We start from the raw sequence: 14,995 nt of genomic DNA, 5'->3' as shown, positions 1-14,995 counted from the left end.
AAAATCTCCCAGGGAGGCCTGGCCGCGTCCCAGCGGCGAGCTGGCTGCCTGCAGTCGGGATGCTGCCGCCGTGACCTCCGGTGCATTTTCCTTTTTTTTTTTTTTTTTTTTTTTTTTTTAGCAACTTCGGAGAAGTCCCAGCGCCGCGCTCCGCTCCGCTCCCCTGCGCTGCGCTCCCCTGCGCTGCGCTGCGCTGCGCTGCGCTGCGCGGCGGCGAGGCCGCGCGGCCGCCTGCGCGCAGCCCGCGGGGGCCGCGCCGCGCCGCCGGCAGGGCCGCGTCCGCGGGCTGCGCGGGCTGCGCGGGCTGCGCGGGCTGCGCGGGCTGCGCGGGCGCGGGCTGGTGCCCCCGGCGGCGGCGGCGGGCGGGGGCGGCGGCGGGGGGCGGCGCGGCGGGGCCGCCTGCGCTGTCTCTTTAAGGGCGCTCCGTCTGGGGTGGCGCTTTTTCCTCCGCGAAGGCTCCTTTGATATTAATAGTGTTGGTGTCTTGAAACTGACGTAATGCGGGGAGACGGAGGTCCTGACAAGCGATAACATTTCTGATAAAGCGCCGCTCGCCCCGCGCCGCGCAGGCCGCCGCCGCGGGGGCCGCCGCGCCGCGCCGCGCCCCCCGCCGGCCCCGCGCCCCCCGCCGGCCCCGCCGCCGCCCGCGCCCCCTCCCCGCCCCGTCCGCGGCCAACTCCGCCGGCAGCAGGCGACGGTTCATGGCTCACGCCGCGGCTCCACCATCTTCCAGGCTGCCGCGGCCGCCGCTGACGGTTAATCAACAGGTAGGGCGCGGGGGGGCGCGGGCGGGGGCGGCCGGCGGCGGGGAGGGCGCCGCGGCCGCGGGCCGGGAGGGGGCGGCGCGGCGGCGGGGGTGGGGGGCGCTGCGCTGCGCTGCGCGGGGCGGGGGCGCGGCGCCCGCGGCGGCGCGGCGTGTGCCGGGGGTGGGGTGGGGGGGAACCTTGGGTGCACCCCCCCCGAAAAAAAATATAACCCCCAAACCAAAACAAACAAACAAAAAAAAAAAAAAAAAAAAAAAGCGGGGGGTGGTGAAAAAATCACAGGGCAGCGGGGGCTTCTCGGGTTTCACAGGCTGTTTTCGGTGCATCCCCCCCCCGGCGGCCCCCCCGGCGGGGGTCAAAGCCATGTGCGATGGCTGGCAATTGGCGACTTGAGAACCGCGGTAGCCCCGCCGCAGTCGGGAGGGTCAAGTTCAGCGGCGGCGGCGGGCAGCGGGAGCAGCCCCCTGCCCCGGAGGCGGGGAGGGGAGCGGCGGCGGCGGCGGGCTGGTGCGGCTCTGCCCTCCCCTGCGCGCCTCTGCGCGCCTTATCTCCGCGGCCGCTGCTTCCCCGGCACCGGGGCGCTCCGGGGGGAGGGGAAGGGAGACGCGGGGGGTGGAAGTGGAAGACGAGCAGAGAGGGTTTGCATCCGCGGAGCTGCAGTCGCGCAGTCCTGCCGCTCCTGCCGCTGCTGGAAGTTTTAATGGGGATCATGACAAGCGGGGCACAGAGACACCATCATGAAGAGTAGTAAGTTTGGGAAAAACTTTGTTTTTTTTTTTTTTTTTTTTTTTCCCTCCCCCTCTCCTCCTCCTTGTCCGGGGATTCACCGGGGCAGGCCGGGTGCGGAGCTGTGCTGTGCTGTGCCGGGAGGGGGTTCCCGGGGTCCCTCCCGGTCACACCAGGGAAAAGGCGACATGGGGGTGGTGATTTTTGTTTTGTTTTGTTTTGCCTTTTTTTTTTTTTTTTTTTTTTTTTTTTTTTTTTTGAAATCAGAGCGCAGCGAGACGTAAAACTTTTCCCTCTTAAAGGCGAAGCTCTGCTCTCGGAGCTGAGTCCCCACGCTCAGGTCTCCCCTGCCTGCCACTACTCCGCGCAGCTCCTCACTTTTTTTTTCCCTCCCCCCGTCGCTGGTGTCTCCCGCCTGGGATCTAGCTGAGAGTTTTTTTTTCCCAACCCCCTTTTTTGGTGTGCCTTTATTTATTCCTCCGTGTGTTTGTTTTTCGGGAGGGCGGAATGAATGGAGGTGAGGCAGCCCGCGTGGGGAGGACGAGGGCCGCGCGGGGGGTGCGTGGATGGGCGCGCGGGGCCGGGCGCGGGCGTTGCGCGGGGCCGGGCGGCGGCGGGGCAGGAGGCGGCCGCGCCGCGCCGGGCCGGGCCGGGCCGGGCCGCGCCGGGCCGGGCTGGGGGCAGCGCCGGGCCGGGGCAGCTTGACGTTGCGGGGGGGGGTTGCCTCTCTGCCCCCCTCCAGTGCGCCTCAGCGTCCTGGCCCTGCCGCGCGGGTTGCGCGGAGAGACCCGCTGGGGGCTTGTGTGCGTGTGTGTGCGCGTGTGCGTGGTGCGTTGGATCAGTTATATTATATTTTCTATCTGCAAATGGCAAGTTTCTCCAGCGCCCTGAGTACGCTGTGGGGCGAGGTGCTGAGCTGAAGCGGGGAGACCGTCTCCCCGCGCCCCTGGCTCCCCCGAGGGCCGGCACCTTGCCGGGCGGGCCGGCAGCGGGGCAGCTCCGGCCACCCTGCGAACCGAGGGACAGATCCAGAGACTCGGAGAGGAGAGTATTTTCTATTAGCAAGAGCGTACACCCTTGGAGGCACGGGCCATGCTGCCTTTTATTGCTTTTCCAGCGCCCAGAGCGTTTTGAAGGTTGATTGGAACAAGCAATACTTTAATACGCTCCTGGTTTTATTTAATCGAGTTCAGTAAGTCTCTGAAGGAACCATCAAACTCTTTGCCATTCAGGCAGTCTTCTTCAGCTACGCAATTGAATCCTATGGATGTTGGTGGCATCATGTTACTTTCCTGTTGGTTTTAGGAAAAGTTGAACATTTAGAAAAGACTGCCAGAGTTAAAAATGCAAGGGGCAGCAAAGGAAAGTAGTGGTAAGAGCCAGTTCCTGACGTGGACAAAATGAGAATAAAAGTTACAGTAGTCTTCTGAACTGCACTTGGTGTTTTCCTCATGTTCACAATATGTGCGGTAGGTTAGACAGCTCTCTCAGATATTCCACCAGAGTGACATTTAAAAAAAAAAACCTCCAAAAGAGTGATTTTTTTTTCAAGTACTCTGGGTCTATGAGTAAATACAGGGTTTGTTTGAGAACATCAACTATTTCCTGTAAATTGTGATGCTGACAAGACTGTCTGGAAATGATATCAACACTTTGAAAGATTTTTTTTTTTCTTTCTTAACCACTGAATGAAAGTTTGTTAATAACGTGGTCAAGCCAAACAAGTGGAACACTTCTCTGGAGAGAAACAGAGAGAGGAAAAAAAAACACTTTTTCTTTTTTTCTCTTGAAAAATGCATACCTGTTTGAGGTTTACCACCTAAAATCGATAATGGTGTAGTTCAGTAGTGCATCAGTACCTATATACAAGTTAATCTTCAAATTGTTTGTGACGACAGAATTCTGCTTCACATTTTTAAGACCAAGCGAACTCAGATGTGAGAACAGCAGTCAGTTCATAATCCACCCTGGTCTGTCTGGTTGTCACTTTTTTGGTGCGTGTAATAACTTTTCTCTCTCTGAAACTTTTCATTGAGGTAGTCACAACAAAGTAAAGGGCGAAGTTGCGTCAGCTTTTGAGTTTACGTGTTTTTGCTTTTGATCCACTAACATACGCTCTAAATAATATTGGGCAATTTTTGTGTGTGAGAATAGGGCTTTATTTTTTTCTTTATTTCCTAGTAATGTTAATAAAGGAAAAAAACGTAGATGACAACCGTAGAGATCTGAGACTTCTTTGGGCATCAAACACGATGCAGCTGGATTATCCTCTTTTATTTTTAACATATTTGTAGCATAATTTATACCATAGCATTGTAGGTTGCATTATATCTTTATCAGTGAGTGAATAAAATCAGTGTTACTTTATGAATCCTGAGTAGGATTATTTTTCTGTCATGTGTTAGGTATCGTTCGTAGTAAGCTTTCGTAGTATACGCTATTACCATGTATACTCTGGCTCTGTGTGAGGAGTATTATTATTCACATGCAGTGATTGTGCATTAATAACAGCATAGTACTAATTTCTGTGTATGGACTGGCGTGTCTGTAAGATGCAATGGTTGCTCATTAAATCTCTGTATTTCAATCATATTTTAATACTAGTTGACACATAGGGCTTTATATTTTCAAAGCATAGTGCAAACAATGACTAATTACTTTCTGTTCATGCGAATTACCTTCTTTAGGACTTTATCAGGCAGTTGCTTTGAAATAAAACTATTTTACATTACAGTGTGAAAGAGTTAAAAAAAATTAGCAAAGATGTTTAGGAAAAAAATTAATTACAAAAAGCAAACCTTGGGTATGTATTTAAATTTTTCTTTTTATGTGGAACTTTCCTCCTAAGTTTGGAGGGGGGGGTGTATATGTATGAATATTTATGTCTCTTATAAACTCTTGACAGTATTTTAATGTAATAATCTTAATAGAAGCCTTCTCAGATGTTAACTGCAGCCACACTGGCGGTATCGCTTTAATAAAGGTTTGTGGGTAGCACCAGATATAACATTGTGAGAAAGTTTATGGTTAAATAATTTTGAACATGACAGGCTGGGAGTCTGACAACCCTTTTTGTTAGGTGAAATTAAAGTGGAAATAAATTACATTTTTAATACAGTTTCAGTTAAAACAAACTGCCACCTGGTAATAAAAGTATTGGCCTTGAACAGAAATATATTCTGATTAAGATATTCTAACTGGTGTGTAAAATGAAGCCATTCATTCGGTAAACTGACAACTTTCCAGTTGGTGTTTGCCCTTGCTTAATTTAGTTTCCTCAACACAACTAGTGAGGTAGTCTGGGTCTGTTTTTGGCAGTCTTGGGCAACTGTAAACTCAAGCATTTTTGTCCCAAATATCACTCCAATTGGTTAAAAATAATAGCAGGCAGGTATAGAAAAAAAAGATTTTGTTTTCCTGAAGCTCCCTCAAGTTCTTACATAGTAAGAAAACAATGCTATTTTCAAGTACTGGTGATTAATACTAAAACCAGCGTAGTCTGCACCCATCTATTGTATAAATACCATTGCCTGTTGACCTTTGGATACATTAATTACAGCATATCTGGTCTAGGTTCTACTATTTTTGTCTGTCCAGAAGATAAATAAAAGTGCCCTTTCCAGTCCTTCTGGAGAAGGAGAAGAACTTTTTCTCGGTAGTGTCATGAATTACAGAGTTCTTTTTCATATCCCGTGCCAATGAAGTTCTCATTTGACTTTTAATAGATAAGCCTGCACCCAAAGAGAGCATATTTGATTATTTTAAGGCTTATTTTCACTTCAGTTTTTATTGTATGTAAAAACTTTCTGGGCTTTGCTTTTTTTGGGGGGGGGATTGTGTATTTGCTAGTTAAAAGAAAAAAACGCATAATGAGTTATCTCAGATGATGTGACGGATTGAAGTACAATTACACTATTAAATAAATAGTAAATGTTGACAAGGGAAGAGCATGTAACTACATTTTTCAGCTGGTGCTTATTATTCAGTCCTCGGTGTTGCTTTGCACCTAATCGATAGAGGCCCTGCCCGAGCCGAGCCGCCTGCGGACGTGCCCCGGACGTAAGAAATGACGCCTGGGCAGCGGTGAACGGGGCGGGGGGGAGGGAGGTTAGAAGCAGTGGCATAATATCCCCACTTTCTGTCGTGCAGACCAAGGCTCAAATTCAACGCGGAGCAATGGGAGCGTAAATACGATGGTCTCGATCTAGTCCCTGGTGGACATTTTGTCGCATCCCCAAAGCGTTGCGCAGCGGAGCACCGTTCCACTTGATGGGTAGTCCGGCGTCAGAGGAGGCTCTGATTTGGCATCATGGGGTTTAGAAGACTGTGATTTAGGTGAAGTGGCATGGCTGTGTGTAAGAAACTTTGTTTAATAGCCATCTATGTTTTATTCATGTTCTGCGCTATCGATTTCGTATTTTCTAATACCTTTAAAGTGGTTCTTTAAAATTTAATAATAGCACCACCACTGGAAAATGGTATAAAATTTAATAGAAAATGCTAATCTTTCTATCCGTGATTCTTATTATGATCCTGTCGCATTAACTGAGGAATTTTACTCCTGCTGCGGAACTCTATACATGAATTTAGAAAAATCTATAGAGAATATTCGTCATTAAAATTTAGTTGCTATAAATGGCACTTCTGGAGGACATAGCTGTAGCACCCGGTTGGTTCCATCCCATAAAATTCTATGGAACTTTTCCGTGCTCATAGGGGACGAATCTGAAAAATAAAATAGAATTATTTCTGCCTTGAAAATAGAATTATTTTGAATTGCAAAGTTTAGTCCTAAGAGCCGTTCTTACTTTTGTAGCTGCAATTCACGCATGTATAATTTCTCGTAAGTCTGCTTTTCTTCCAAGCTCAGATTGACTTCTTTTTCCCGTACATTTATTTTAAAATATCTAATTTTTAAAATGTTACTAGCCCTTTAAAAACCTGTAATAAATGCTTTACAAGTGGCTAGACACCTTCCCTGGTGGTTTAATTTATACAAGCAGGAAACTTTCTCTCCTTCTTTCTCTCTCTCTTTCTTGTTTTCTTTAAACCAACTGACGTAATGCCAAACTTTGCTTTAAAAGAACAGACAGAAGTAATTGGTAGCTTTTAACTTTTAATAATGTTCTGGATTGGTTTTAGTGGCCAAACTGCAATTTTTTTAAAATTCAAGTAAAAACGGGCTTGTGGCCTGAGGAAGAAAGGCCCTGTTGATGCAGTTATTTTTATTCTTGTTTTTCAATCTGTTATTAAAAATCTTTCCTGCTGAGCTCTGCTGGATTTCTCCAATTGCTCTTTGTGATGGCTGGTGCATTTCAGGTTACGGTAACTTAAACTGTTTTCTGATTTTATTTTTTTTTTCTCCCCATGGGCATTTTGAGGTGCTTTATCCTTTTTCCTTTTGGTTTGATACCCCCCCCCCCAGCCCTCTCTTCCCCCCCATCCAGCATCCCGAGCATTCTTTTGGAGAAGCAAATTATTTTGATTCAGGGAGGATTAATATGTTAAGTGTACTTGGGTGGCAGTTCAGTGAAAATTGTTTTGCTAGTATGGGAACGTTTTACACCTGTTGGTGAAGCTGAATGGGAAGGTTTGTTGTCCACTGCAGAAGAAAGGGGAAATCCTGCCTTCCAGACGCTCACTTTCCGTGCTCGCTCTCCCCGTATTTTAAAGCTAAACCAGGTTCAGAAATCGTCCCTAGCGTTCGGCATCTGTTTATATTACGCTGGTATGGGAAATCAAAAAAAAAAAAGTTTTATTTATTAATTATACTTTAAAAAATCCAGTGTGGTAGGGAGTCTATTTTTTTTATTATTTTTATTTTTTTTTTACTTTTCCCCTCTGTTTTTTAGAGCCTTCTGACTAATTTCCTTAATTTTCTAATTTTCTCTCTACCTCTCCTGGGCTTTTGCGCACAAGCAAACGTTCTACAGCAAAAAAGACCGAGTTGGGCAATAGACTTTCTTGACGAAGTTGACGTCAGGGCGACTTCATAAGTTGGCAGGGAGGGAAATCTTTCAAAGACCAAGTTGGCTTGTGCCAGTTTTTCCTTCCTTTAGGGGAGACACTCCACCCAGTAGGAGGTTACCCCACCCAACGTGGAGAGCTATAATTCAGTGGCAACACTTTAAATGTCAATCCTCCCTAGGGTTTAAACCCCAGACTTGTCCTGCCTCAATCTTCCTATTTAATCTCCCAGTCAGTCTGTTGAAGTAACCTCTCATCTTCCTAAGCGCTTTTGGGGCCTGATCCGGCAGTTCTCATTCTTGGAAAAAGCACACGTTGACGTCAGGGGGCCTTTTGAGCGAGCGAGGGCTGCGGGACCGGGCTCTGCCGCGTCGCGAGGGTCCGTGCGGGCGGGCGGCCCTAAGCCCGCTTGTGCCTGCCTGATGCGTATCTGCTGTTAGAGGTGGAATTGTAAAATACTTCCCTTTGCAGTTTTAGAAAACACGCAGAGCCCGCCGTGAGAGAGATTTTCTTCAGTAAGCGTAGTTATTTTTATTTAGCGTTTTGTCAGATTAAAATACGAGTTTAAAAAGTGCCAACAGTGAAGAATGTCAGGCATTTCTGCCATTAATATTTCTCCATATCACATTATAGACATACAATTTTAAGTGCTGCTTCTCTTGGCATTTTTTGCATGCTCCCAATAAGAAAAAAACTTTGCAGCATGTAACATACAGTGCCTGCATTAACTGCAGGGATATTTAGATAAGCCTGAGAACTCTAAAGGCAAATTTTAGTTTTGGCGTATTTTCTTCTCAAAAGTCAACATGTAATTTTATAGGTACGCTTTACTTCATCACGGCATCAGTTCTCAAGCATCGTTTTCAGATCCCTCATTACATTTACTGAGACTGACAGCGCAGGGGGAAAAATACATTTTAAAAGCATGAAAAAACACTGATACGTTTGTCTCTGTTTTGAGTTTTTTAGTTTACTAATATATCTGGAAAAAATCTGTAAAAGATGATGTTAAAAATCATCAATGTGCTTACGTTTCTCAGCAAGATTTACTTAAACAATATGCTTCAGTTTTGCCTCAAACCATTTCAAGCCACCTCTGGTCCAAGAATGTACCAGTTCTTGGTTCCTGGAAGATTAAGCATGACAGCTTCTATTATATAATGAACAGCAGTATTGTTTGAACAAAGGTAACATATTTTGATTTGTGTACTTTTTTTTGGCAGCTGGCACTAGTGTAGGTCTAAAATGAGTGGTGATCTAACAGTGTAAATATCTGAATGTTCTTGAAACATACAGTATAGATGTAATGTGTTTAAATCATTGAATCTATCTATCTATATTATATAGAATGTGTACGTATGTGTATATACAAAGCCGTAAATGGTGTGTTCTGCTATCTGTAGCCTTCAAATGTGTATCCTTTGGGTATTCCTGACCTACTTTGCAAAGTCTGCAAGTCAGAAACACATACTAAAACTTAAAAAATTAAACATACAGCTTGGCAGTTCAGGGGAAAAAAGGGGGGGGGAGAATTTAGTAGTAGTTAATTAAAAAGAGATAACGCACTCTGCCTAGACAGATACCTTGCAGACTGCTTTTGGATGTGCCAGTGACTTTTTGGGGATTATATTTAAAAGAAAATTCTCAACTGATCTTTTAAAAAAAGATTGAAGTAGATATTGAAGTTAAGTATTGCCTAAAATTCCTATGTGCAGTTTAAAGTTTAATGGAAATTAAATTAGCTAGAATAAAGCAATTTTATTTGGTGGTAGAAGGTTTTCAGTGTTGCCAAGTATGATTCTTTTTAACTTTCTCGTATACTGATCTTCAAGCAAATGCTGCGAATTTGTGGAGCATCATCCAAAAGTTGCTATGCAGAGAAAAAGTTGCTTCATGAATTCAGTTAATAAAAGATACCTCCTATTCCAGCTTCCTAAACTGAAAATAGTCATTCTCTTCAGCATTCTCATTTTTTGATGAGTTGTGTGTATACCCGTCAGACGCTCGCTAGCTGCAGTTACACGGCGAAGAACAAAATGATCGTTGCCGAACTCTCTGCTCCTGCACACGCAGACATCGAGACCCACACGCGCACACACACATGCACAGAATTAATAAAATCAACCTGGCTCCAAATACCCGAGGCAAAAGCTTGTGAAAATAGATGAGCCGTACCATGTGCCTTGCAGGTGAACAGCATCTGAGTCTGGGCGACAGGCGGGAGAGGAGAGCTCGAGAAGCGGAGGCCGCCTGCTGCCACGGTCCTGGCGTGGACTCGGGCTGTGCAGATCAGTAAAATGACACATCTAATCGCAGTTGTCACAGCGGCAGGAAGGAAAGAAACAGTAACTTAGGTCCCCATGTACTGCATAGACTGTGTTCTTTTGGTGGCCTGCTACAGACATCGGAAATTTATGCCATCTAATTAAGTCTCGTTCCAGGTTCTTCAGGAATTTCCTTTAGAACTAAGCTGTTACTTGGATGCTACGCATATCACAAGGAAAAAAAAATCATAAATAGATTAAATTTAATCCTGTAATATTTGTTTGAGCATATTGTAGGAGCATAAATAATTTTGTGGCATTGAGCTCGTATTTCCAGTCATATGGAGGGGATCAAAATTTATCAACAACATGTATCTGAGTCATTCAGCTACAATAAATCCTCTAACAAACATCCACCCTTTGCACACCCAGAGATATCCTCCAAGACGGATAAAATTATGCACACACCATGTGCAAGTCCAAGAACATGAGTAGTAGATGTAGCCTCAAATACAACCAAATAATATTGCTTCCTCTGTTAACACAAAGCAATAACAATCAAGCTTTTTGTCATGGACGAAAAGTTAGATTTCCACTTGACTGCTGCTGACTGTGTAGTCCTTGAGGTTGTCTTCTTTCCTGGAAAAATTCCCAAGGAACTGTTCATTGAAAATCTCATAGAAAAGAAATGTAGGGTATGGCTCTGACTCCAGCTCTGTCACAGTTCGGGACACAAAGCATGATGTGCTTCATCTATATCAGGTCAGAAATGATCACGCATAATCCACTTTTATCTAGGTATCATTCTGTCATTTGTAAGGTATGCTCTGCCTTGTTGTCTCTGTTACTCTATCTCTCTCCATTTATATATCTCGCATATATCTGTGTCTCTTTGGCTGTTACATGCACATGCTTACATTCTAAAAATACATGTAAATTTAAGTCCATTTGTGTTGCATAACTTCTACAAAAACACTAGTGTTTGTATTGTTCTTTTTTTCTGGGCCTTTAATGAGTTTAAAGAATATAATGTGACTTAATGAGGATTCTTATTCTGCTTCTGACACAGAGACTAATAAGGGAAAAGTAGAACAAATTGAAAACTAACTTTTACTTGTGGTTAGCTTCATGATGTCATCAAATGCAGGATATTACAGCTCCTGGAAAAGTTTACAGATCTAGACAAGAATCCATTTTGCATCACTGACCAACCTTAGGTTGTTTACGACATGAAACTCGCTAGTGAGAAAACAAAGTTTAGTATTTTGGGGACTTTCTTTTTATTGGTATAGGTGAATGACTTTTATAAAACTTTATGTAATTTGGTTGGAGTGGAAACCTGTGAGAAATTCAGAAAGGACTAAAGACTGATTAAAACCCTCTGATTAGGGGCCTGACCAATTCCTGTACTTGCGAGTGACAAAGCTTCAGTTAACTTAATCTAGAAAAAGATCAGATTCTCACTGGAGAATTTACTAAGTTCATTTGAGCTTAAGATCAGTGCTTCTTGGGGGTCGATGTTTGACCTGCTTACAGTTTATATATTATAGTTTGTTGCTTTGAAAAGTCTCGGTGAACTCAGGACGCAGCACCAATGTTTTGTAATGCTGCATCTTGCATTTCTGCTGCTCTGCACACAGTGGTCAAGCAGTAGTTCGCTGTGCAAAACCGGTCTTCAGCGTGGCCATGGTTTCCTATGTCATCCCGAGCAGCAGTCCTTTCGGGCTGAAAGCAGTCCGCGTCCGACAGGGGAGCTAAACTTCAAAGTGGGCTTGCACAGAGCACCTGCTTCCGAGCCCCTTTGCTGGTGGCTGGTTTCCGAGCTCGCCTCCTTTCTTTCCCCTCACCAACGACCCGCTGAAAGGCTCAGATGGACAGCGGTGGAGTGGCTGGAGCTCCAGGATCTCGTCCCCAGCCATGGCAGAGGGCCGCAATGCCCTCAGAGACGTGCGTGGCATCCTGGGTATGTCAGCATTTTTTTGGCAGGCCAAGAAAAACAGTGATTTTCACTGTCCACAAAGTGTGCTTTTGATAGAATGGAACTGGAAAAAAAGTTGTGGAATAATAAGTGAGCTTTTCTATATGATCTGTGTTTTTTTTTTTTTTTTTTTTTTTTTTAAGTAACTGTTGGTATTTTTAGCAGTATCAGATGAACAGAAACAAGGAGTGGTGTGATGTTTTCGGGTGATGGTAACCATTTGCACCTTTGTTGTTGCTAAGCGTTTTGAACTGTAACGGATTTTATTGCATTTTTTGCAATTAGTTGTTGGTTTCTTGAGGTTGACTGTCACGTCAGACAGCTCAAATAAATTAATAAGAATTTGAAATAGAAATAGGGGCATTTGTAACCAACTTTCTTGAGCATTAATATGCAAACAAAAAGAGTAAGTTGTTCAGATAGTTTTTCTGTGTGTTTATATTTTTTTTCTAGATTAAGGTTTTCATAGTTTCATAGTTCAGCAAACATGAGTGTGTTCTGAAAATATTTCTCACAGATGACAGGTCCGAGTCAGGAGCGCCTAGGTAGACAACTTTGTTACAACTTATAGTCTAGAGCTGAAATACTGTTTTCTGTAGTTTTAAAACCATTGGAAAGTAAGATTTATTGGGCCTTAAATATCCCAGTGGTGCAAATTTATTTGGTATTCATAGCAGTTTCAGATTAACTTTCCTTAGAGATTTGCTGTGTTCCTGCATTATCTAAGGAACATTTAAGATGGGTTTGTCTAACTTTGTTTCTTATGACTTCCCTCAGTTGTATAAGCACATATGAAAATCTGTATTAAAGGTGACCTGCCAGCTCTAGTGAGCTTTTCAGTGCGAAACGTTTTATCGGAGTGGGACAAAAGTAAGGATCTGAGAATCTTGCATTTTTAGAGATTTTTGTTTCAGTAGTGTAGTGTGACAGTGGCTAGTTGTTAATGGCAAGGAACTTGAAAAAAGTCAAAGGAGAAAGAAAAAGGCAGCTGTGGAATTTATTTTACTGGGCGAAGGGATTCCCCTGGTTCGGCAAGCTTTACCTTTTTGGGGTTTTAGAATTTATTGCCCAGAAGACCCATGGCTGGATAGAAAGGGAACTAGGATATTGTAAAATTCATTCTGACCTGAAGTGCTGTTACTGCGTATGAATACAATTTATTTATTTTTTTTTCTCTCTAGCAAACTGTGATTTCCTTTGTCTTGTGAGAAGGAATTTTGGATGAAACCTTCCCAGAGCAGTGCTGCCACGAAAACCACATTCGGCAGCTTTAGCTGTGTGCAGCGCAGGGCAGGACGTAGGAGTTTTCGCCGTGCTACTGTGCTGTTTTCATGCAGGAATAGGACCCGAGTGCCTTCACTGTCGCGTAAAACTACCTCTACTTTCTTTGTAGAAAGTACATGACATGAAAGAAAGAAGGGCAAGGAGGAGAGCAGATTGAGGCCTGATGTATGAGCTGAGGTTATGGATGTTGTAATGCCGTTTATTGTAGGATCCTATAGAAAAATCACATGGGGACCAAAGTTCCCGTGGATTACCATGCGATATTTATTACCATTTTCCTGTGTTTTCCCTAGCTAGGATCTAATCCTTCAGTGTCTGGAGTTGCTTGGAGTTAGGAATTTCTCCACTCAGAAAGGAAAACCTTGCCAGCTACAGGATTACACTACTTTTGTTTATTTATTCCCCCCCCCAACCCAACACACACACCGGTATTTCACAGAGTGAGGGCTTGAGACTGGAAGTGAGAGATGGGAGATAGGTGAAATTGAGGTCCCTCAATTCAGGGGCACGTGTCTGCTCTCCAAAATAGGATTTACTGCTTATTTTTTCCTGCCCAGGAGGCGAGTGCAGTCGTGCTGCGGGGAGGCAGATGGCACGAAGTGAAGCTGGGTGCGAGTCTGAGGCACCTGCAAGGTTTGCTGGTGCCGTACTTCTAGCAAAAGCTGCAGTTGCCCCGTACCCTCCCCACACGCTGTCATTTTACCAGGGATGCGTTTGCTTAGGAGCAGGTCAAAATGCTTATGGGTGTCTTATTTGAAAGAAGGCTATGCCCAAATTAAATATTCACAGCTCAGATGGCTGCGTTTGGTTTATTTGTTTAATTTGACGTCTTCAGCTTCCTGCCCTTTTAAAATTTGGTCTCTCTTTATTAAATTTTGCAGTTTATTTAAGAGTGTGCTTTCTGCAGAGATGAAGAAGTGTATGCGTTTGCATTCCTCGCTTGGGCAGAGCTTCCAGTTGCTTCCTTGGGAGCTGGTGGGAGCGAGAACCGCTGATTTCTTTCTGTTTGATCCAGAAGGGATCTGGTTAGCGTGCGGGTCCCCTGGCTCTCCAGGCCGACTCGCTGTGACGAGCACACTTTGTTTGCTGGGAAGTGACTTTACGGTTTTCGGTCTGTTCTGTCAAGTTTTAGTGTGCAGCCGGAACCGCCTTATTGGAGCTGACGGTGAGGGAGAGGAAGGGAATTTGGGAGCATCTCACCTCGGTGTTGTGGGGAATAAGGTAAAAAAAGCCTCCGCAGAGCTGGCTTAGTAATTCTTTGGTTATCATCTCTTCACGATGGAGTACACGTAGCAAAAACACAGAAGTTAATGTTTACTTTTTGGATGCTTTATCGTCAAGCGAAGAGGACTGACAGTTTCATGGTTAAGTGCCTGAAGTTGTTTTTGGCTTTGCAGTTGTTGAATTAATCACTGCAAAGCTAACTAATTTTGTACCTTTTTAGGATTTTTCTTTCTTTCTTTTTAATGAAAGGGAGATCTTTTGCTCTTTCTGGCTTCAGAGTCTGGTTATCACATTAACTACTAGCAACAAGCTCTTCAACTTTTACTTTCTAGAGCTATCTCGGGATTCTTTTCCTGTAGGAGAGGGTGGATTTATTTATTGATTCAGTTATTTATGGATTTCAGAGCCACACTATAGGATTGACAGATGCCTTTTGAAACACTTTTTTAATTGCATAGAAAACATTGGCATCTTAATTTTATGATTACAGGCATTACTCCTGCTGTTGTTTCAATTTGTGAGACATTATCTGAGTGTCTTACTGAGATGTTACTTAGCCAGAATTTAGAGTTTCAAGGCATTTTTGCTGCTTTCAAATCTTTTTCTCCTTAGATGTTACAGATGGGCAAAAAATGGCAAAGATCCCATCTTTATAGTGAGCTGTGCATCAGATTTGATAAAATTACAGGCTACTTACTCCTTAGTTTTAAAGAAAGATGAAAAAGCCCTTACGTAGATTAACTTTATTTCTGGCAGCGTTTTCATAAAATTTCATTATGGCAAATACA

At 44.2% G+C, this 14,995-nt stretch overlaps 1 protein-coding gene across 3 annotated transcripts in view; it reads left to right on the top strand.

Moving 5' to 3' along the window:
* The first annotated feature begins 689 nt into the window (after nt 1-689).
* The window catches only part of TRPS1 (transcriptional repressor GATA binding 1), a 216,700-nt gene continuing 202,394 nt past the window's right edge, over nt 690-14,995 (top strand). For 2 of the 3 annotated variants that reach the window (XM_062570561.1, XM_062570557.1), the window contains exon 1: nt 690-767. The gene's annotated coding sequence lies outside the window, so the exon portion shown is untranslated. The remainder of the gene's footprint in view (nt 768-14,995) is intronic. The other variant, XM_062570560.1, reaches the window with a different exon arrangement.

Source organism: Rhea pennata, chromosome 2 (genome assembly GCF_028389875.1).
Source record: "Rhea pennata isolate bPtePen1 chromosome 2, bPtePen1.pri, whole genome shotgun sequence".
NCBI classification, from domain to species: Eukaryota; Metazoa; Chordata; class Aves; order Rheiformes; family Rheidae; genus Rhea; species Rhea pennata.
The sequence above is the reverse complement of the archived record's forward strand: the minus strand, read 5'-3'. Positions and strand labels throughout refer to the sequence as shown.